Source organism: Mustela lutreola, chromosome 12, assembly GCF_030435805.1.
Source record: "Mustela lutreola isolate mMusLut2 chromosome 12, mMusLut2.pri, whole genome shotgun sequence".
Taxonomy (NCBI): domain Eukaryota; kingdom Metazoa; phylum Chordata; class Mammalia; order Carnivora; family Mustelidae; genus Mustela; species Mustela lutreola.
The window spans coordinates 43313829-43331868 of record NC_081301.1 but is presented as its reverse complement, the minus strand read 5'-3'; the positions used below and the strand labels follow the sequence as shown (position 1 = coordinate 43331868).

The following is an 18040-nucleotide window of genomic DNA, read 5'->3' as shown; positions in this document are numbered from 1 at the left end:
TGGTAAAAATTACACACATGTTAAACATATTTTCAGACATTAATAAATAGGGTAGTATTTATAATTTGTTAAATTTTTAAAAATAGAGTACAAAGACAGGTATGCAGTTTGATCCTGACATGTGTGATGTGTGATGTGTGTGTTGTCGTCAAGGGATACACCAAAATATTAACAGCAGTGATATCTGAGTACAGGTAAAATGCTTTTCTTTTCTTTTCTTTCTTTCTTTCTTTCTTTTTTTTTTTTTTAAAGATTTTATTTATTTATTTGACAGAGAGAGATCACATGTAGGCAAAGAGGCAGGCAGGTGGGAGGGGGGGGGAAGCAGGCTCCCCGCTGAGCAGAAAGCCTGACACGGGGCTCTATCCCAGGACCCTGAGATCATGACCTGAACCAAAGGCAGAGGCTTAACCCACTGAGCCACCCAGGTGCCCTAAAATGCTTTTCTTCTTTCTTTTATATAGTATAATTATTAAAATACATATATGCTAAAGGTAATGTGGTATTGTCATCAGATTGGATCCTGGAACAGAAAAAGTGTATCAGTAGGAAAAACTTGTGAAATCTGAGTGAAGTCTGTACCTTCGTGAACAGTAATGTACCCATGGTGATATTTTACTTTGATAATTGTATCATAGTTATGTAAGAAAGCTGAGTATATTTCTGTACTATCATTGTAATTCTTTAATTAATATAAAATTATTTTTCAAAATAAAAAGTTTTTAAAAAATATATATGGTAAGACAAGAGGAACAACAGTGCCAAACAAGCCATTCTTCTTTATTTGTTAGGAAGGCATAATTTAGTATGTATAAAATGTTTTATTTTCCAGATGTATCTTGTTCTTCCATCTGGACTGTAACTTTTTATGGCCGGTGCTATCCCCAGCTCCTCTGTATCCCCCAGATAGCACTTAGACCAGTGCTGGGCTAGGGATGCGTAACCACAATCAACAGGTTCATTGATTAGTTTACTTGTACTGAGAAAAGACACTAAAAGGGAGACCAAGAAATCCACTGTTAATGCTGTTTTTTCTCATTTTCAAAAGTCCTGATAGTTCCAAGTGCATTTTTGAAAAACAAGAGAAAATATTAATAAACAATTTAGTTCAAATCATATGAAATGGTATTTTTAGCTAAAGATATCTCATATCTACATTCATACGGTTCAACTTAAATATTTTATTTTATATTAGTCATTGAGGGAGTGCATCAGAGACGATACCTTACAAGTCACAGTGCACACTTTAATCCAATTATTATTTCCATGAGTTCCTCTCCTGTAGGGCTTGGTTCTTTGCACTCTCAACTCATGCATTCTCTTCTTCCCCAAAGCTTACATGAGCAACAAAATTCTCCTCAGTGGTTTAGAATAAATCTCTCTCTCTCTTTTTTTTTTAAGGTTTCATTTATTTATTTGACAGAGATCACAAGTAGGCAGAGAGGCAGGCAGAGACGGGGGTGGGAAGCAGGCTCCCTGCTGAGCAAAGAGTCTGATGGGGGCTCAATCCCAGAACTCTGAGATCATGACCTGAGCAGAAGGCCGACATTTAACTGACTGAGCCACCCAGGTGCCCCTGAATTGGCATTTTAGAAATTTATCCAGGGGCACTTGGGTGGCTCAGTGGGTTGGGCCTCCACCTTCAGGTCAGGTCATGATCTCAGGGTCCTGGGATCGAGCCCCATGTTGGGCTCCCTGCTCAGCAGGGAGTCTTCTTTTCCCTCTCCATAATCCTCTCTCCCCTGCTTGTGCTCACTCTCTCTCTCCCAAATAGATAAATCAAATCTTAAAAAAAAAAAACCCACCAATTAAAAATCACAGGTCATGCCACACTGATGTGTCTTGATCAGGTGTGAGATACATAGCAAGTAACGCATGGCTAATTTTTAAAAATTATTTATTTATTTATTTATTTTAATTTTTTATAAACATATTTTTATCCCCAGGGGTACAGGTCTGTGAATCGCCAGGTTTACACACTTCACAGCACTCACCAAAGCACATACCCTCCCCAATGTCCATAACCCCACCCCCTTTCTCCCACCCCCCCTCCCCCCAGCAACCCTCAGTTTGTTTTGTGAGATTAAGAGTCACTTATGGTTTGTCTCCCTCCCAATCCCATCTTGTTTCATTGATTCTTCTCCTACCCACTTAAGCCCCATGTTGCATCACCACTTCCTCATATCAGGGAGATCATAGGATAGTTGTCTTTCTCTGCTTGACTTATTTCGCTAAGCATGATACGCTCTAGTTCCATCCATGTTGTCGCAAATGGCAAGATTTCATTTCTTTTGATGGCTGCATAGTATTCCATTGTGTATATATACCACATCTTCTTGATCCATTCATCTGTTGATGGACATCTAGGTTCTTCCCATAGTTTGGCTATTGTGGACATTGCTGCTATAAACATTCGAGTGCACGTGCCCCTTTGGATCACCACGTTTGTATCTTTAGGGTAAATACCCAGTAGTGCAATTGCTGGGTCATAGGGCAGTTCTATTTTCAACATTTTGAGGAACCTCCATGCTGTTTTCCAGAGAGGTTGCACCAGCTTGCATTCCCACCAACAGTGTAGGAGGGTTCCCCTTTCTCCGCATCCTCGCCAGCATCTGTCATTTCCTGACTTGTTGATTTTAGCCATTCTGACTGGTGTGAGGTGATATCTCATTGTGGTTTTGATTTGTATTTCCCTGATGGCATGGCTAATTTTTTTAAACCCCAAATTCACAACGGGTTTATCTTTTGCTTTTGAATATAAAGGAGAACAGACTTAAGGGAATCCTTCTAATGGCCTCACATCCACACCCACTCACTCCCTTGCATCCGCAAATGGTTTCCTGAGTGGGAGAGATAGAAGTGTGGGAAGAGCCAGGGCTGTGGGAGCACACGCGATGCTGGCTGTCGTCACGTGGGACACGTCAGCAGGGCATCAGCCTGTGCGCACCTGCAGACAAAAGGAGGTTGAGAACCACTGTTTAGAAAGGCTCAGCAATAGCCATGTGCTCCAAATTCAGAGCACAAGAGTCACTATCTCACCACACACACGATGTTTATGTGACATACGCAACTGTAGTGCACAGCCTGACATCTGCGAGGTAGCTCTTGTGCCAAGGCCATATTCACAGCTGGCGATGCTTTCTAAACTTCCTTTTGTTACTATAGAATGTTTCGTCTCCAAACCCAATCTTACAATTCATTCATTCACACAAAAACTCTCCCTGAGTGCCTACTGTGTGGCAGGAAGAGCTATATTATGGGTATTAATCACACAGATGCTGTCCCTGGGTACAAGAAATTAGTTGTGGAGACAAACAGGCAGAGACTAAACAAAAATTTATAAATTGCAAAGCTTCACAATAGAAATGAATAGGAAACCAGGCCAGGGAGAGTGTAATCAGATAAGGAGATCGGGGAGGGTTTCTCTGAGGCTTTAAGTGTATGCTGAGACCTAAAAGCTGGGGAGAGGTCAGCCAGGCAAAGAACAGGAGATGGTGCACGAGGCCAGTGACAGATCTTGAGGTTGGTAAATGGAAGCATGACGTGGGGCCGATCTGCAGAACTGGGCAGTTTCTCCCTGGTAATGCTCAGAGGCCCAGGTAAGCATTACAGAGGGCTTGCTTTGGACTGACACAGAATTGAACGTTCTGGGCAGTGGTGTCACGGAGGGCCTAGGAGGTGGGGGAGATGAAGGTACTTTGAGAAACATGAAAATATTAACATTCTGCAAGAGATCGCAGAGACCCCATATTTACCAACGCAGACACTTCTTTGTTTTTCCTCCTCTGATGTCTTTGCAGAGATCTGAATGCCTCTGATCCATCACAGGGATTCGGAAATGTTGAGCAGATTTCGCTAAAATCCAGAGGTGCCTGGAAGAGAAGTTCAAGTTCACATGATCAGGATTATATCATTTCTCAGAAGACAGCCATCGTCTATATATCAACGAACGAGGTGGAAGGCAGCACTTTATTCCAGTACTTTTCTACGATTCCAACCCCCAACTCGAGGAATGTTGTAAAATCCATGACAACTTGCCATGTCCCACATATTATCCACCATTATCATAAATCAAGGTTTCGTGTTTGTAATTTATGTCTCAGCACTTAGAGAATACCTTGCTAGTTATTTTAAAGAGATAAATCAAATCAAAACTTTGTTAATAAAATACTAGAAATGTCATAAGACTTCTGATTTATTTAAAGATGTCTAACTTTCTTGATCTCCATTTATTTCAAGTTTGAAGAAGAAAAATGGTTAGCTGGATCATCTTGCTCTTATTTTTATTCCTTAATTTAGGAGATTACATCTCAGTTCCAAAACCATTTTTAATAATGAGATATGCAATGTTTAACTGTTGATGCTTTTAAAAGAATAAACATGATTAAGATTAATTCATGCAGTCCCAGATATATTCGAATAATGGATTAGTCTGTACAGCACATTTGATTCATGTCTGATAGTCCAGCTTTTTTATTTTAGCTGCATCCATACACACAGAAATTTACTCCTTTGTTTAAAAGCCAGAACCGTTTATGCAATGGAAGGAAATGAATATAGACTGACCACTGCTGGGTTGAACCTTCCAATTTCCCTGAGTTACCAATCATATATATTCACAGGATATGATGAGGATACAGCAAGGTAACATTATCAAACAAAGAGTGAAAGGTATTCATGGATTACAGAAAGGTCTTTTCAAAAGCAGAGTGCCAGAAGATAAGAATTAAATAAGTGAGAAAAAGTAAGTAAAGAGGGCAGCAGAAAGCTTTTGGAGGTGATGGACAGGTTTATGGCACAGATCGTGGTGATGGTATCATGGGTGTATACTTATCTCCAAACTCCTCAAGTTATGTACATTAAATACGTACAGTTTTTATATGTCAATCATTCCTCAATAAATGGGTTTTTAACAATAACAACAAACAAAAGAATTAAATAAACGGAAGGCACTGAAAGGAAAAGACAAAATCTGGATAAGCACAAAGGAAAGGAAGGAAAGGGATACTTTCCTTTTCTAGCAAAGAATTATGTCTATACCAGATCTCAAAGCAGAAAGTGATTATCCATTTTTGGTGCCAACTAACTTATATTTTCCATCAGGAAGGATGAGGGGCAAATTTCTGTCATTGACCTGGGAAATAATCACCAACATTCTTCACTTACTACTTGAATGATTTTTGTCCTTCCTGCATTAGTGAACATATATAGTTTTGATGCTGATGAAAACTCGGGCAAAGAAACATAATGGAGTTACTCACTGTTTTTACAACTTCAAAATGACCAGCAAAGAGACGTAGTCTGGCATCATTTTGGTGGGCCTGTTCATTTTTTAATATTTGCCAAATAACACTATTTTTTTTGAAGATTTTATTTATTTATTTGACAGAGAGATATCACAAGTAGGCAGAGAGGCAGGCAGAGAAAGAGGGGGAAGTAGGCTCCCCGCTGAGCAGAAAGCACGATTCGGGGCTCCATCCCAGGATCCTGGGCTCATGACCTGAGCTGAAGGCAGAGGCTTAACCCACGGAGCCACCCAGGCGCCTGCTAAATAACACTATTAAGTGACAAGAACATTGAATATAAAACTAACACTTATTATAAAATGAGAAATAATCCATGATAATAAGTTTAAAAAAAAAGTAAAAGAAAGCACATTTCTACTTAGTATCGTCTAAATTTAAAGCATAGGGATTGGGGGGAAAAAACTTAACTAAGGGGGCACCTTGGTGGCTCAGTGGGTTAGGCCGCTGCCTTCGGCTCAGGTCATGATCTCAGGGTCCTGGGTTCGAGTCCCACATCAGGCTCTCTGCTCTGCGGGGAGCCTGCTTCCTCCTCTTTCTCTCTGCCTGCCTCTCTGCCTACTTGTGATCTCTCTCTGTCAAATAAATAAATAAAATCTTTAAAAAAAAAAAAAACTAAGCTCAGCAACTAACAGCTGCGGGATCTGCGGGATCTAGAAAAACTCAGCAGCTTCAGTTTATCACGTTCAAGGTACAGTGTGCTCTCTTAGGTCCTGTTTTAGCTGTGAAGTCCATTATGATTGACTCTACCAGCCAAGACACTGTTGCCTTCCACTGAGTACAGAGCCTCATAACTTCCAAATGGGCTTAACTGGCAAATTACTGGTTACACCCTCTCTAGCCTAGGTCTTGCAACCCCCGGAGAAATACCAAACCTTAATATTTAAAGAGATCCTTACTTTAGTTATTGGTATAAACTCGAGATTAAAGCAATATCCTCCTTTCAATTTCACTTCTATTCCTTGTGTCACAAAGAGGCAGGAAGGACACTGTTTTCTCCTCTCCTTGATGGCAACTCACCAATACTCCATCGCACACACATTCCTCGTACTCATAGTATTTGCACACACATAGGACTATCAGAATAGTAAGAATCACACAAAGAACAGATGCTGCAAATAGACTGCAGGTTACGTGAGTGTCCATTTTTAAAGCTGTGAGTATTTTAAAGGTGAATTGAAAAAGAGAATCGCTTACTGTGCCGAAAGAGGCATATGTGGAGACAAGCGGCAAAAAACGGAACAGTCGTGAGGATTCTCAGTAATACCTCATACACAGCCAAGCCACTTCCTAAGAAAAGTAAATGGGAAAAAATGGTTAACACTTACACTGGGCAAAGACCAAGTTGCCGAAAACAGTTTTAAACAATGCCATACACGATTAGGTGACCTAATGTGGAGCCCCTCCCCCATTTTCAGATCCCCGGTTTCTGTGACTGACCTGCTAGTGAGGGCGGCTATCCCGTACCGTGGCAATGAATAAAACAAATGAGCAACCAGAAGCTGAAAGAATGAAGAAAGTCTCTCTGTTCCTACAGCTCAAAGTCAAAATTCAAAGTCTCCATTCCTTACTTAGCCTGTCCAAACAGATAAAAGAAAAACATTCAGATCACTGACTTCAGTCCCCAAAGAGAAGCCACCCCCTTAAATAAAGCACTTCACAGCTCTCATCTCACTGAAGCTATCGTCATGAGCTCTTTCCACCCATGTTCCCATGAACACAGTAACATAACTGCCTTTGGCACATGTTTGAAAAATGTAACAGCGCCTTGATCCTGCATTTTTAGTTGCAGGATGGCAGAGAGGGTTGCTGTGGGACGTTACGTTTTCCTGCACAGGAACACTAAAGCTTTACCTACAGAGTGTGCAGATGTAGTGGGTTGGAATGAAGAGTCAGGCAACCAGGATGTGGAAGATCCCACTTTGCCTAATGACCTAGTGGGAAAACCACACATGCCTTACAATTTCCTGGGACCAGAAAGACAGGAGACTCGCTCTGCCTCTCCCAATTCCTGGGCAATTCTGGGAATCTCACATCTTGGACATCTCTTTCTTCTGTTTGGTGGGACTTTGGGCATTACATGTGGCTCTGAAGAGGCCCTCAAACACTGTGTCTAAAATACAAGGAGAATGTGTTCTAGGGAGAAAGGAAAGTGTCCTAGCCCCCTGCTCTAGCCAGGGCTCCCTCATGGTGACCAAGGATTCAGGACAATAGAACCAGACTCAGGAAGCAGATGGAAGCAGATGGAACTTAGGGGTTTATGACAAAGGCCTTTCCCATTAACACTCTCAGAAGGAGGAACCTCAAACTACCCTAAGTTCAATGAGTATAGAAGCCTAAAAACAGAGGTAGGTCTCAGCCCTTCTCTGACATGTAAAGGCATCAATATAACAGTTACGCCTGATCTACTTGAATTTAACCTGTGAACCAGAACATTCAGTGTCTACAGTTGAGGCTTCCTTCCTCAATTCTCAATTATTTCTCTTTCAAATCCAGGTTTCTCTTGGGCCACTAACTGCTTTCAAAAGTATTTCAGGCAATTCCTAGATCTCTGCTAAGGCTGATGGGCTATCAGGACATCAGTTAATGTTAACACTGGGTCCAGCACGTGGGGCAGAAGAGGCTGGGATTGGCAGCAATCTAGTTACCTGTGCCTGACATGAATGGGCTTGTATATGAATGAACGACCCACAAAAGAGGCTTTTTGGCAGAACAAGAAAGAAAAGAAGCTTATAATCTGGTAAAATGTTCTAAGAAGTATGCTAAGTTTGACCTCAAACTTCTTAAGCTCTCACATCCAACTATCGGCTAAAATAAATATAGTAGATAAACCAGTAGTTGAGGCTACCTTGAAGAAACCACTAACCTTAGAAATGCTGGACAGTCTATAGAAGTTCTGACATGGTTCAGCCAACAAATTGATGGCATTAAAAGATGTGTGTGTGTGTGTGTGCACTGTTTGGAATGAATGAAACTTTAATGACATTAACAACCAACTGCAATGTGTAGACCGTATTTTAAGATTTTATTTATTTATTTGACAGAGCGAGACAGCACAAGCAGGGAGAGCAGCAGAGGAAGAGGGAGAAGCAGGCCCCCTGCTGAACAGGGAGCCCGATGTGGGACTTGATCCCAGGACTCTGGGATTATGACCTGGGCCGAAGGCAGACGCTTAACCATCTGAATGAACCACCCATGTGCCCTGTAGACTGTATTCGGATCCTAACTTGCACAAAGCAAATGTGAAAAGTCACTCTGGTGATAATCAGGGATATTTAAACATAGACTGTTAGAGGACACTGAATCAGTTACAAGTCTGTGCTGATGAAATGACAAGATACTTGGAAATTTTCTTTCATGTTCTCAAGAAAAAAGTGGTAGAGTTGCTGAGACAACATGAGCAAAAAAATTTTTTTTAAGATTTTTATTTATTTATTTAACAGAGATCACAAGTAGGCAGAGAGACAGGCGGAGAGAGAGGAGGAAGCAGGCTCCCTGCTTGAGCAGATAGCCCGAAGCGGGGCTTGATACCAGGACTCTGAGATCATGACCTGAGCCGAAGGCAGAGGCTTTAACCCACTGAGCCATCCAGGCGCCCCCAAATGTTGGTTTTTACTGAAAGGAGTGATAGGAGGGTGCAGGTTCCTTCTAGTCTCTTGTGAATATGTCACAATTTCCACAATAAAAAAGGCTTTAAAAGCCAGTGTATTACCATTAATCTTAAAAAGTACATAAATACCCTTATTACAACATAATTTATCTCAGTGCAAAATGGAAATAACCTCAAAGTTCTGCAATAGGAAAAAAAAAAACTTAAAACGATGATAAACCCGTTTGACAAAAATTATGCAGCTGTTAAGATGACAATACAGAAGAGAACAACAAAGAAGGTGCTTATGGACTTATTTTTAGAATAAGGATTACATCCTTATTATGAACTTAACTCCTCCGAATAGGTATGAAGATAAACAGAGCAGAAGCATATGTAAGAAAAAATAAAACAGCAAGTTGATGTATTATAAAGGGCAGTGGAATGTTTTTCTTTTTGGCGAAATAATATTGTTTCTGAAAGTGAAGAGCTGAAATGAACAAAACAATAAAAATTGACCTGGGCTTCCACAGGCTGAAATGCAACATAGTGTAGCCGAAACAGCACCTGCCTCCAGAGTTGCATGATCTGGGGGTTATTTAAACAATCTGAGAATTGGTTTCCTCCTATCTAAAATTAATATAAAATATCTACCCTTGTGGATGCTACAAGGATCAGTGGTGTAAGTAAATATCTATCACAATCACCTGGCATGCACTAAACCTTCTGTAAGCAGAACTATTTATTACTGTCACATTAAGGTGTGTGTGTGTGGGGGGGTGGTTCTGGAAAAGAGAAAAAAATTAGGTGTGGCGATGGCAAAGCGGCTGCGGATGTTTTTTGTTTTTTAAAAAGATTTTATTTATTTATTTGCGAGAGAGAGAGAGAGAGCATAAGCAGGAGGAGCAGCAGGCAGAGGGAGAAACAGACTCCCCACTGATCAAGAAGCCTGATATGGGACTCGATCCCAGGACCCAGGGATCATAACCTAAGCGGAAGGCAGATGCTTAACCAACAGAGCCACCCATGTGTCCTGAAATTTCTAATCTAAATACCACAACTGATTTCTACAGTGAGAAAGTAAAAGCCAGAAGAAAAGAGGCATGATTCCAAAAATAAAAGTAAAGAAAAAGCAGTGTTTTGCCAGGAATGGGTATGCTTGCCCCAGGACTAATACCCTCAAATACAGGTTTGGTCACAGCTGCCAGTATCTGTCCAAGACCAGGATTAGTTCTGTTCCTGGAGTTTTCTTACACTTCAGCTAGCGATAATCCCCCCACCCCCCGCAACCATTTTTTGGGGGCAATGATTCATTTTTAGTCATCTGATTATAGTTTGAGCTCAGAGACAAGACCTACATTTCTTCTTTCTTTTTAAAATTATTCCCTTACAATTCGATCCCTGTCTTCCATCATCAAACACTGCCAAGGAGTCTCGTCTCTCTAGCCCCATATAAAGGCACCTAAACATTTCTTGTACCTTCTTCAGATCTGGGGTCCTCTAGGTCTTTTTCTTAGTTTCCTCTAGCCATGCTCTTCTTCCCCTTCCTGTAGACCTGTACGTTTTGCCCTGGAGCTGCAGGGCAGAATATTGTATGACATGGCTCTTCCATTCTTCTACCTTATTCCCTGACCCCTTGTCCGCCTCTGCCTCACTGTACCAGACAAGCCTTAGCACCACTCCAACTAGCCCTTACCTGCAGCTGGCCACGTAAGATTTTAGGGCCTCATGGCAAAATGCCCTGTCTTCATTCTTTGTGCAAAAGCCGTATTACCATAAATGTCTGCAGCCTTGGGACACCTAGGTGGCTCAGTCAGATAAGCGTCTGCCTTCAGCTCAGGTTGTGATCCCAGGGTCCTGGGACGGAGTCCCCCATCAGGCTTCTTGCTCAGCAGGGAGTCTGTGTCTCCCTCTGCCTGCTGTTCCCTATGCTGGTGTGCTCTCTCTGTCTCTGACAAATAAATAAATAAAATCTTGAATTAGGAAAAAAAAAAAAAGGACAGTTCAGTTGAAAAATACCCAGTCTTTGTGATGTGGTCTCTCTGGTCCTGTATAGCCTCTAACAAATGATCCTTCAAAACCACCCAGAGATGAGGCACTGAAAGACGGACTTCAAGGAGCAGCCCCTATGGGTGTCACATTACAGGGACATATTATTACGAGAGGGAACTATCATTACTATCATTACATCTCCAAATCTGAAGTCAACTCTGAGGCAACTTTTATGAGTGCTAGAAATTATGTTGTAAGCCATACAGGAAGGTCATGCTGTAGAAAGGGGCCCCTCAGAAGCAAAAAAGGGGAAGTCAACACTGCTTGTGGGCCTCCTCAAGGTGGTGTGTGAGGCACCACCACAAGTCCTCTATGTGTGTTATTTCACTGTTTCCTTTTCTTTCCTTCTTCCACTCAGATTTATTCTTCCAAGTATCCCACAGTAGTCTGTACACATTCTATCATTTCTACTGAGGATGAACTTGGAGATGATTCGAGACTGCCAGTGTCAGAATCAGAGACAAACCTATTTCTTCAAACTCCCAGGGTATATATTCTTTGTAAAAGTTCCCACTAGTTTTCAGATGACAGAACATTGAAGGATACATACTGACACAAACATTACTATTCCTTAAACTATGCTATGGGCATAAAGAATGCTAAAAACTCTGTGGGCTTTTGCCTCGTGCTAGCACATCCCTCAGTTCAAAATTAGTACCTTTTCAGAACGTGGGTGCCGGTACGAGAACGAACCCAGGAAGAAGAAAGCCATATAGAACCTCACTCTCCCACTGGGCAGACTCTCTCAAGATGGCCTGGCACCCCTGACCACTAATTGACATTCTTCTCTGCTGCATGCTTGCCTGTGCCTATTAGAGTATTAAAATATTAATAGGGTCTTGGTATCTGTCATTATTAATTTTAGAGAGTAACAAGGACATGCTGAGCCCTAGTATTGATAGATTTGCAGAATATGTTAATCATAGCACTCATTACTCAGCTAAGTTACTCTTTTTTCAGATGGTTTTTCTCCACTAATCATTTCTGATATTTAACAATTTGTCATCTCCAACTATGCACGCTTGTTTCTTAGAAGTATTCATATATGTATCTTTACAATGTCTTTATAGCAACAATCTATTAAACAATTGTTGTGCCCCATCACCTAATGACAAAATCTGACAAATACCTAGAGAATTCAACTAAGAAATGAGTAGCTTATTAAATCTGGCAGAAAATAATATGTTCCTGCTTTTGAAATGAGAAAGCTGTAGCAAAAAGTTAAATGACTTTCTAACAACTAACCTGCATGAAGATCTAAATCTTTTCTCATTCCAGAAGCTTGAAGATTTAGATCTGGGGTCTGTATTTAACAAAGGCAGACTCAGACTTCGCTTACAGCATGGGACTCAAATATAATTGCAAAGGTAACTAAGAAGTATCTTTTTATTGTCACCCAAAACCTTCAATGCAAATTATGTACAGAGGAAAGGAACAAATCACACAGTCCTTAAAAAGTAATCAAAAATCCTGCCTTCAGGTAACAGTTCTTTTTAAAGATTTTATTCATTTATTTGAGAGAGAGAGAGAGAGAGCGAGAACAAGCAGGTAGAGAGGCAGAGGGAAAAGCAGACTCTCTGCTGAGCTGGGAGCCCAACATGGGACTCTATCTCCGGACCTGGAGATCAGGACCTGAGTGGAAGGCAGACAAAGGCAGACAAAGGCAGATGCTTAACTATCTGAGACATCCAGGAGCTCCCTTCAGCTAAAGAATCTTATCCCACTTGACGGTCGATGCCAACACACACACACACACACACACACACACACACACACACACACACGTCTTTTTATTCTTCCTTTTTTTAAAATTTATTTATTTGACAGACAGAGATCACAAGTAGGCAGAGAGGCAGACAGAGAGAGGAGGGGAAGCAGGCTCCCTGCTGAGCAGAGAGCCCCATGTGGCGCTCGATCCCAGGACCCTAGGATCATGACCTGAGCAGAAAGCAGAGGCTTTAACCCACTGAGCCACCCAGGTGCCCCCTTTTTATTCTTCTTAACCTATTCCCACTATCACTTCTAAGAGATCAGTATGTTACCTGCCCCCCAAATGGGATGATGGTGGCAACATATATAAACCCCTGTCTTATGCATCATACCCCACTACCTACAGAAAAATCTATACCTCAAAGCTCGAGATGAATCAGTGCTCACGCCCTCCTTCAGATAACTGTGTTACTACTTAATTACTTACCATGGTATCTTCACCCTCCAGGAAGAGGACAGATGAAAGCATAAGGAATGCAGATGGAACCAGAAAATAATTTGGCTGGTTTGCATGATCCCCATTACTATTTATTAAATACTTCTTAATGAGGTTTCTGGCAGAAGCAGAAATGTTTTCAATTTAGAAGCCGAAATAGTCCCAATTGTGCTTTCCCTCAGGCTCTCTGTATCACAAATCAAATAGTGATGCATCTCTTTATAACATGACTCGCATGGCTTTTCATGGCCCAGACTCATGACAAGTTAGAACAATAGGCTGCTTTGCTCCTTCCCTCTCAGGCCACAACTAAAATGCAAAACAAAACAAAACAAAACAAAAAACTCCAACCAAGCAACCAACCTCTGGGGGAGGTGTTTTCCATTTTCAGTATTGTGCAGTTCATGCTTCAATTGATAATCCAGATCTCTTCTAACGATCTTGAAGAGGCTTACAGTTTTTCCACTGAAAAATGTAAATCCCAGCCTACCTCCCAAATGCATTCCATAATGAATAATTCCGTAAAAGAAAACATCACAAAAAACGGGATGCTCTGAAAAGAGGCAGTTGTAATTAACCCATGATTCCCCACAAACTCCTTACCTTCACTCCGGTCAGTAGAAATTTTCTGAAAATCAGATTGTCCCTGTGAGGATGGCAAGTACCGTAGAAAAGACAAGAGATGCTGACACCATGAACAGCCTGAAAGTTGGGACTTTTCTGCTTAATCCCTGACAAAGCACGTTGTCCTATGATGGCTCTCTCTTCTAGTCTAACGTGGGTGTTGGTAGGGTGTGGGCCTGTGTGGATAAAAGGGATGAGAATGGACCTCTGCTCCGATGTGGACTGAATGACTAATACCTTCATGTCAACCTTTTTGGCCAGACAGTGGCCCTCTTTGTCTCAGCCTTACTCACACGGCCACAGTAACACTGCTGGGTGATGCTATGGACTCATTGTATCCCCTCTCCCCGCCCCGTTCATTTGGTGAAGCCCTAACCCACAGTGGGATGGTGTTTGGAGACAGGGCCTTTGGGAGGTATACATGTTTAAATGAGGTCATGGCGGGAGCCTCGTGGGATTGGTGTCATTATAAGAAGACACAACCAGAAAGCTTGCTTTCTCTCTCTCTAAAGAAGAGATCAAACATATGTGCACACACTGAGATGGCCACCATCTGCAAGCCAGGGAGAGAAGTCTCACCAGAACCCGACCACACTGGCACCCTGGTCTTGGACTTCCAGCCTCCAGAACCGCGAGAAAGTCAGTTTCTGTTCTTTAAGTCACCCAGACTATGGTGTTTTGTTATCACAGTCTGAGCTCACTATACCCGCTGAAGAGACAGATATTTAGGGCAGAGTCATTTCCATAAAAATAGAGTTGCTCTAAATGCAATGGACAGTTATTTCCTCTTTCATGCTCCTATTTATGACATTTTCATTTAAACATACACCTTTTGACCAGTGCCTGGGGCTGCCACTCTAGAAAAGCAAACAAAAGCCTCAGAACTGGGGAACAAGAGAGTGAGTACAGCTCTTCTCAGAAGACAGAGCAACAGATTCCATTTTCTGCACATGATATCCTATTCCAACCGCAGCGCGTAAGAGCAAAGGCAATTGGGGATCCCTCTGGGAGGGAGCTGGAGCCCTGCCACTGAAGAGGTCAAGGTCAGAGCAGAGCCTGGGCTGAGATATGTTTGGAACACCACCCTTGGTACCTGGGCTCTCCCCATGCCTTGGCCCTTGCACTCCACACTTCCATAGTGTATGTGCTAAGCTCAAGGGAGTTCATTGAAGAGATCACTGGTCTCCCACAAGGAATAACTTAAAAGGAGAGGGAAACTGCTAAATCCCACTCTATAAATCAGGTTTGTTCTGTTCTGACTTGCAAATCTGAAGCTTTCTATTTGACTCCATGTGGTTGTGTTACATGAGGGCTCCCACAAGCCTGAGATAACACAGCTAGGTTTACCAGCTGCCAGTGGCCCCAAATCAGTAATTTCCCAGAGACAAATCAGTCTCTAATAAACTGCTTTCCCCTGCTTAAAAAAAAAAAAAAAAGAAAAGAAAAGAATAAAATGTCAATGCCATGCAGCCAAGTACAGAGATGGAAATGAAAGCTCAGCCTATCACCGCGGGCTTTATTTTTATTTTTAATAAAATTGATTTGGATCAATTTGAGATAACTGCTGGGGCATGCACGGCTTTACTTTTGGACACGTCATTTGTTTTTGTTTCTGATCTGGGCTCAAAAGGAAGATTGCCAGTGTTTTTCCAGTGGCACAAAGCAGTTTCAGAAGAGTTAAAATAAGAACCCCTACCTGCTTAATCTGCCAGAAAACACATGAGAGGAGCAATCAGTTCTGGGAAGAGTTGCTCTGAATGAGGTATGCCTGGCTGCTTGAGGCCATGCTGTTTGTCAGTCTTTCAAAATTCAAGTCATTACCAGATGCTGATCTACTATAATATTGTGATATTTTATCTGATTACACTTACCTGATTGTGCCTTATCTGCTATTTGCCTTCCCATTCTTCTATGTATATTAAATGCAGGTGCTTTTATTATTCTGAGAGCTAGAAAGTGTTGACTGCTCTGAATATAAATGGGGATATTATATCATTAACTTGCTCCGAAAGCAGGGCCATTCACTGTGTAAATCACATGCAAGGTACCTAGTGGAGACACAATAAACCATAATGTCTTGAGAAAGAAAGCAATGAGGAATGGATAAGGAGATAAAAATTTAAGGCATTGTTAAAGAAGGGTAATCTTCAAAATCCTATTTGGTTCTTTCAAACTAGCATTTGTTGTGAATATAACCTTTATATTAGAAACTTTTCTAAGTTCATAAAAAAAAAAACTTTGGGGGGAGGCATGGTAACATGTAATGTTATCGCTCCCAGGATTGCATAAAAACAGGATCACTAACATTCTATGGCTTCCCTAAGTTAGGAGAACCAGTCTAATCTTTTAGAAAAGTACACTATGCTTTGGCAAACATATTCTTACCCCACACAGATGTGCAACTTAAACAAGGTGAACAAATGGCCAGATGATTTATGTATTTCCAGACATTGAAAGGTGAAGAGTGCAGACTCCAGCCGCAAATTTCAAAGGAAGTAATGTGCGGTGAATTAAGGCAGAACTGTGACAATGTGTACCTGTCCGATGGTCTGGGGTTATATACTCTGCTTAGTTTCCACTATGTTGGCCTCCCTGAAAGTTAATCCACAGTTATTTAAGTGGAAAGTTTCAGAAAATCCATTTCTGGAGCAAATGTTATGTGAGAGTTGAAACACTGCTCCGTGTTGCATAGACTATCAGATGGCCCGGGCACTGAGGAGGGTGTCGGATTCCTCTTCCAACACAACAGCGGGGAGCCAGGCCCTGTAAAGGAACACACATGATTCTCTGCCTGAAGCAATGTAGCCAGGGTCCTCCTCTGACTCAGATCAGAAGGGGTGGGGCAGAAGAAAACAAGTGTGGAGACAAATGGGAACCTGCAGAGTAAAGTTCTCCTTCCCGAGCAATCAAGGAAGACAAGGGTTTCCTTTCTCCCCTTCTTCTCAGATTCTGTTTGTGAGGCGCAGGACTACTCCTCTCTCTGCACCATTCCCCCTTATGTACAAATGCATACTGCGGTCAATTTTCTTTTAACTTCACAAATGTATGTTGAGAACACCTCTTTAATTCAAGGTTGCTGTAGAATCAGAGAATCCATTCTTCCTCTTCTTGAATTATGTGTTTGAAAACAAAACACGAAGGGGTGCCTGCCTGGCTGGCTCAGTCAGCGACCATGGGACTCTTGATCTCGGGGTTGTGGTTCAGGTCCCACACTGGGTGTAGAGATTACTTAAAAGTAAAATCTCATTAGAAAAAACATGAATGTGGAAGATGGTCTGATCTTTTCAATTATTCCACATTGGCACATATTTTTTTTCAGGAAAGCCATTGTAATATGTTTCTCATAACATGATTCGGCTTCATTTATTTGTTTATGTATAAAAGTAACCTTAATGGGGCATTATTTTTTTTAGAAGATCTAGTCTTGAAAACTTGCGAAAAGACAAAATAAATATCCCAAATATAAAAGGTAAAACCCTAAGTCTTTCTAAAGAGAATGTATGGGAGAATATGTTCATGACTTAAAAAAAAGATAGCCAAGATTTCTTAGGTCATAGAAAGCAATAACCATAAAAAAAATTAGGCTTCATCAAAAAAAATGAAAAACTGCTACTCATCAAAAGACACCATTAAGAAAATAAACAGGCAAGTTACAGACTTGAAGGAAGCACCGGCAAAACCTATATTTGACAAAGGACTGTTTTCCAGGATCTACAAAGAACTGTGACAATTTAACAACAGAAAGACAAACACACGAATTAAAAATGGGCAAAAGATTTAAAGAGTCAAAAAGTATATACACCAGAATGTCCAAGAAGCACATAAAAAATACTCAATGTCATTTTTTATCAAGGAAATGCAAATTAAAATCACAAGGAGATGCCACTACGCCCACCCTCCCCCCACCACCCAAAATGGCTATAAAGAGACTGACTCCACCAGTCAACGGCAAGGTGACAGACCTGGTACAATGTGGTTGATGGCAGGGTAAAATGACACAACCACACTGGGACAAGGTCTGGAGGTTTCTTGTACCCGGTAGCCAGTACTCCCATACACAAGTATTTATGCAGTATAAAAGAAAACATATCCATAAGACTTGTGATGTTCATAGCCACTTCTACCCTATAGCCCAAACCTGAAACAGGTCCAGTGTCTACCAGTTGAGAAGAGATAAACAGTGGTGAGCAATGGAACGAGCAACACAAAAGAACTAGAGTTCACGTAGTTCATGGATCTAAAACTTGGTTGGGCATCAGAATTACT

The 18040-nt window shown here is 41.4% G+C and overlaps 1 long non-coding RNA gene across 2 annotated transcripts; it reads right to left on the bottom strand.

The window, feature by feature from the left end:
* Positions 1–1930: 1930 nt before the first annotated feature.
* Positions 1931–17669, bottom strand: LOC131812867 (uncharacterized). 2 transcript variants are annotated; one of them, XR_009346523.1, is made up of 7 exons: positions 16160–17669; positions 15646–15822; positions 10589–10843; positions 6744–6879; positions 6501–6593; positions 3756–3872; positions 1931–2947 (listed from the first exon to the last, which is right to left on the bottom strand). It is a non-coding gene; the product is annotated as an uncharacterized LOC131812867 (long non-coding RNA). The 2 variants fall into 2 exon arrangements; XR_009346522.1 differs by lacking the exons at positions 15646–15822; positions 16160–17669 and adding an exon at positions 13754–15183 and having other exon boundaries at positions 1934–2947.
* Between the last annotated feature and the right edge of the window lie 371 nt (positions 17670–18040).